The sequence below is a fragment of the Mustela erminea genome, chromosome X, assembly GCF_009829155.1.
Source record: "Mustela erminea isolate mMusErm1 chromosome X, mMusErm1.Pri, whole genome shotgun sequence".
Taxonomy (NCBI): domain Eukaryota; kingdom Metazoa; phylum Chordata; class Mammalia; order Carnivora; family Mustelidae; genus Mustela; species Mustela erminea.
Window position 1 is genome coordinate 90,982,159 of NC_045635.1, and position 6,667 is coordinate 90,988,825.

Below are 6,667 nucleotides of genomic sequence, written 5' to 3' on the forward strand. Positions count from 1 at the left end.
TTTAACTACTGAACACTATTCGCTCCCAGTTTACATTATATCCACCCTGCTAAGTGCTTGAAAAACTTGTTAGACCTATTTACAGTTCAAGAAATAGTGAACACATTTGACTTCTCTTTTCTACTAACCCTGTCCACATAGTAAGTAGGTGGCTTTCAACACTCTGGGTCAAGCCCAGCCTACCTGTCTCCCTCCTTATGGGCCCATGCCCTTTTATGACAACTGAGCACTGTGGGAAGAGGAGGTGCTGAAAGTCCCAGTTCATAATTGGCCAGTTGCAGGAGCTGGTGCAAGAAGAAGGCTATGAATTAGCAGACTACTGGTGAGAAACTTCCACCTCAAGAATGCTCGTGAGCAAGTCACAACTTCTTACTGGGCAAACTAGGGGAAGTCCTGGCCCCATGCCATTATACTGAGCCAACTCACCCACACACTGTGTGGCAAGTGGCCAAAGAAAATGAGTCACAGAGCTCAGAGCCTCATTTGAGGCATTGCCTTAAACCTTCTCACTTCACTCTTACCCTTTCTCGTCACTTCCTGCTCTGTCCTTTTGCATACCTGGCTCCAGACCTTTTTGGAACTCTCTTCTATTTGTGGCTCTGCATTATTCACCCCTTGGGCTTTGCATGCTCAGCTTTTGACTCTTTTTCAGTGCTCTCTAAGAACATGCTTGTCCTATTACCTGGGTGTTCCTGCTCCTTCCACTTCTAGGTCACTACCTTGGCCAATTCAAGCTACTCTCCCTGGAAACTCCACCACTCAAGGTAGTAGGAGGTTGGAAAACAGAAAGGGGGATCAATAAATGATGAAGAGCCAATGGGATAAAGATACCTAGCCAGAGCTTCCACCTCCTTCTTGGTATACTATACCCTAATCCCCCTTCACTCTTTGGAAACTTCTATGGCCAACCCATTTATCCCACAAAGTAGACATGACCCAAGGAACTGAAAATGTGTACAGCCACCATATTCTTTAAATGATAAATTAGATGATGTGAACTGATGTTATGAATGTGCTTACGGCAACAGCACAATAGAATATTTGAATTCATTAATGCCATTGAAAATCTTTGATGTGCCGTACTTATATAGTACAATGGAAGGGTGCTACCTATGCCTATGTACATTCAAAACATTCAAAAACAATGTCCACTTGCCTACATGTTAACTATTCCTTGCTCATTCCTTGCACTCTGGCTACACTCACCTGCCCTCAGTTCTTCATATTTGCAACACTCCTTCCTGCAACAGGTGTAAACAATTTCCTTTTCAAGTTCTTTCTCTATTATTGAGAATTAACGCCCCATCTTTTTTCAGATATTGCTTCCATCAACACTTCTCTACAGGAGTTTTCCCTGCTTCCCTCACTCATACTACCATGATCTCATCCATTGGTTGGTTCCATTACAGTACTTACCATAGTTGCAATTTTGCATATATTTTTGTGATAATGTAATTAATGTCTGCCTTCACTATTAGAATGAAAGTCCCATGTGAACAGGGGTCATGTCTTCTTGTTCACCACTATATCCTCTGCACCTGGCATGGCTAACACCAGGTAAGTATTTTTTTTTCATTTGTTTAATTGTGCAAAAAATGTGTGGCTTGAAATGTCCACCAATAAAATGTTCTGAAGAGTTTTGGCTAAGTTCATGAACTCCATGGGAAGAGAAGGAGGGTCTTGGGGTATATATGGATTGGTTCTCCCCAATTAGCAAAGGGTACCTAAGAGTTTAACAGATGAGTAAAGTACAGGCTCTTGGCAAGTGGAATATAGGCTATGTAACTTTCTAGAATAGAGAAATTGTACAAACAGGTCACAGAGGGGAAAGCAACATGTCCAAGTTCACTTACATAGTAGATAGCAGAGCCAGGATTTAAGCCCCAACTAGTTGTTTGGCTCTGTTTGATTAACCTTAAGGAACCTCATTTTCTCATCTGTAAAATGGGAGCAATGATGGCTGCTTGCAGAATTATTGTAATAATGAAATAAAATAATGTATCAAAAGCACTTGCTCATAATAAATATTCATTGTATGGTACCAATTGCTATTAGTTTCTTTGAAAGTGAAGGGAAGCCAGAAAAGCTGTAAGCTATATGCTAAGAACCAGAGTAATACTTACCCTTCTATAAAGTCCTCAGCTACCCTTGTCTTATTACCTCTTCCCTTCTCTTCCCTTCCTTCCCTTCCTTTCTCTCTCTCTCTATCTCTCTCTGTCACTCTCTCTCTTTCTCTTTCCAGCTATAATCTCTGGAAGAGATACTCTTAGGGGTGAGAAAAGGAAGAGAGGAGAGCAGATTGACTGAGAAGTTAGGGGGCAAAGAGGCTGAAAAGAGGAAAGTGATACTGAAAAAGAGGAAAAACGATACTGAAAAGAGGAAAAAAGATAGGAGAGAAGGGACAACACAAGTATCTAAGATGGTTATGTTTCTGCTTCCACTAAATAAAAGTATGGCTGCATGCAGCTTTTCTATAGGACTTTCTTTTTCTTCTTAAGAAGGAAATGGGGAAAGAGGGAAAAGAGGGAAAGAGGAAACATATAGACATGGGCTTAGAAGAGTACTGGATAAGAGACCCATGTTCATTGTGGCCATTCCTGCCCCAAATTATCTGAAATGGACAAAAGTCGTAGGAAAATTGCCTCAATTTACGTAGTTTTGAAACACACACACACACACACACACACACACACACACACACACACCATTGTTCAGTGCTGCCCCTTCAGCGTTTCCCAGGCATATTGTTCACTTTGGTGTGTTTGTTGGTTGAGGGCATCCCTGGCCCTCACAGAATGGGAGCCCCAAGAGTCCAGGGAATATGTCTTTCCCTCTACAACCAAGTACTTAATGTTTTCTTGGAATGGTGATGAAGGATGGATGAGGGGAATGGCTATTATGATGGTGGTAACACAGGCAGCTCCCGATTCCCTACTGGGTTTGTTTAGCTACGCCTCAGATACCGGCATACCTGGGGCTCTTAGAAGACAAGGACCCAATTGAATAGATCCCCTGGAAGTCCAAGGGGGCAGAGCACAGTGGGAGACACTTCTCTGTCATTTAGGGAGATTGCTAGGCCAACTTGGCAGACTGGAGACTTGAAAAATCTCTGGGGTACACGGCCAAGCCAAACTTCTGAAATACTGGCTCTCATCCCCAGGTCCTCTGTTGGGTCTTTGGGGAAAGTGCTAAATGCAAGCCAGTCAAGTTGAACATTACACTATTTATAATTACAAGACAGAAAAAAAAGGATAAAGGGGAAGGAGGGGACAGAAAACAGGAACATAATTAAGGCTTGGCTAGCAATAACTTAGATACAGTGTCATTAGAAGTAAAACATGCTTCTATAAATCATTGAATGCAAGATTTTTAAAAATTTGTTTTCAAGAAAGAAAAACGAATCTGCAAAAAAAAACCCATTGTAGTACTTAGCATTATGTAAAATGAAAAAAGATACTTGCATTCAAAGGGAAATGTACCTACATTGAAGGATCATAATCATGAACATATGCAAAGTATTATTATAGTTAGCATTGTTACAACTCTTTATGAAGTTCTTAGAAAAACAATTTAGTTGGGGGAAGGGCAGGAGTAGGCATTTTGCAGCTGATGAGTCACACCATAGTTTTACTACCCTGTTCCTACTTATGGTGAACTGACCATCTTTAAATTAACAATATGCAGAACTGTCAAATGAAATTTCCATTCTCACCATTGTAACCAGAGTAATAAAAGTTATTGTTTTAGTAATATGAGTTAGAACATATGAGCTATGTTTTCACCTTCCTCCTTTGCCTACTATAGAAGCTCAGTAAGTCACTTTAAATCTGAAACAATCCATCAGTAGTTTAGGGTTTAACACATGTTACAGATGGTGCTTGCTTTTGTCAAAAGAGAATTTTCTCCCACATGTTATCATGGCTATAGCCCATATACAATGTGTTTGGGGAGTCTTGAAGATCGATACAAATCTGTTTCTAGTCCCTTTCCAAGGAATCTGTATGGACTTAAGGAAAGCTAGGTAGTGACTTCAAAGAACATGACTTCATTCTCCCTTTCAATTCAGTAAGCATTTCTTGAACATCTGCCATGTGCACAGGAAGCTGAAGTAGCACATGTAGAATGTGTGGAGACCATTAAAACTTTCTGGAGTACTCTCAGAAAGGCCTTCTACTCTGCCTTGCCATTCACTGACCTCCCACTATTTCTTTCCAGCTCCTTCAGCTACTAGAACTCTGCTTAGTTCATGGGGGCCAATAGATTCTCTGGCCCCTCCTTTCTGTTCATGCCAGATGTTAGCTTCTACAGCAGTAAAACTCTTAAGGGATGAAAGAAGCCAAAGGAGGCGGGAAGATCCAGATTACCCTAGAGCCTCAAGGAAATGCCTGAGTTTTGAAACATATATGACAAAGTGTTTTCTTCCTATTATCTCACTATCTGGGAGAGGAAAGAAGAGGCTACAGGTAGGAAGTCTTGCCACCCATATCCCCTCTCCTGTGACCCCTTGGGTACAAAGGAAGCCATGGTTGCCCTAACCTCCCATAATCCATACGGAGGTAACTTATTCCGCAAAAAACAAAAACAAAAACAAAAACAAAACAAAGAAACAAACAAACAAAAAAGAAAGAAACAAAAAACTTCCCTAGTATTATGGGGAGTGGGAGGAGGAGGTCAAAGTCCTGGAAGGAGGAAGGTGTTACTAGGTAAGGTGAGATTCCTTCTGTGCTCCCACCCTCTTTGTTCGGGTTGCTATCAAAGCTGCATCCTGTGCTGGAGAAGTCCTTATTGACTATCAGACAAGGTAATAGGAAATGTACACCAAGGAGAAGCAGAGAAATTTTATTCCAACAGGTCACCCACAGCCAAAACAAACTGTTCCTTCCAACTCCACTGGGAACCAGAGCCCAAGCCATTGAGCTGCTACCAGGACTCCCTGTGAAGCTCTGGAAAAACACAGAAAGCAAACAGCTGCTCACCATTAATTGATGGCCTGATAATTAACACTGCGTATGTAGAGTTCGGGCCCAATATATGACTTGATTTGTGAAAATAATGTCTGCAAGCAGCCTCTAGTCCTGGGGGACACCAGCTGGGACTGGGATAGGGCCAGAGGCAATGGCAGACTAAAGAGGACCACTGGCATTCTTGAAACACACAACTAGAGAAGTCTGGAGGAGGCAAAAAGTCCTAGGAGAATAAGGGGAAGAGAGGAGACAAAGAAGGGAGAGAGGAAAGAAGGGAAGGACAAAGGGGAAAAAGAAACAGCAAAGCATTTCTCAGAGTGCCTCAGATGAAGGCCTTTGATCCATGGAGTTTTCCATTCCCCCTCCCAACCCCTACTCACTGCACCTTTATTCTTGTTCCTTCTACCCTGCTCTCTTCCTATATTCTTTGTCAGGGTAACCAAACCCACACATCCACAAACAGTAAGACATGTCAAATCCCTTTTGAGTTAAAAGCCTTTTAGTGGCTGACAAAGATACCACACTGCAAGTAGATCGCTTTTGTTGCAGAATCTCTTGCTGCCATGCTATTCTCTGTAATCGTGTCATTCAGTTCTCTTCAGTGAGCCAGAAGGTCAGAAAAATGCCTTTTTCTAAGATTCTCCTCTGAGCTCAAGCCTACTACAGCAGGGCTGACTGTCTTAGCATCCTTCCACCTGTCTTTCTAACACCATTGTCCTGCTTGATCCTGATTCCTTCTGTCCAGGCCCCTGGCTCAAGAGCTCTCTACTGCATCCCTTGCCCTAATTCCTCAGGGACCTGTTTTTCCTTCTGCTAAACAGCAAATGAAGTCTTTCAAACATGTTAAATAAAATTGATGGCTTAATGTGTCACTCTTCCTTTATGTAACTGTTGCATTTTCACAGTAGTTAAACCAAAGGAATAGCCTTCAGATGACATAATAATAAGCATGATTGTAAAGGATATCTCTGGGGCAGGAGATCTACTATCCTTCTGGAAAAGGCTGATTTGGGGCATGAAGATATTAGGATATTAGGAATATTTCCCAAAGCTGGAAGGTTACCTTGTGATTTCTTTTAAACTGGTTAGGGAAAAGAGAACACAGAGCCAATGAAGTTTTACTTCCTACCTTATTAATCTAATTGCTCTCCAGGAACTTCATACAATGGCTAGCTCCTGCCATAGCATATACTCAGGTGACTACATTTTCTCAAGCTGTGTTAATAAGAACACCAACAACAGAAAAGGTAGACTCTTGGGCCAGGCTTACTCTCCAGAAGCATGCCTAAATCACAGTTGCTTTCAAACCATGCTCTTGATTCAGCTCACAGACTAGGTGGGCAAAGCAAGGTGATTGCCGTTCACAGAGATGAAGATAGAAGACTCAAGTCCACTCTAGTCCTCCCATGGGCTAGTCATAGCAGTCTGCCTTTGTACTTTGTGGCCCCACATCTCCTGTGCCTCTTGTTCCACTGAGCTCTCTGAGCAGGGCCAGAAGGGCAAGTGTATTACTTCTTCCAAGTGAGATGACAGAGTTCCAAGTGCAGGAAGGAAGCAATCTTATCAGACCTCTGGCCCATTGATAAAACCACAGAAGGAAATCATTGAGTTTCAAGTTGAGAAAGGAAGTCTTAGATAAAACTATGAATTGCCTAGGGAGTTTCCGCTTTAAAATTGCTTTTTCCACATCGCTAGGAAAGCTT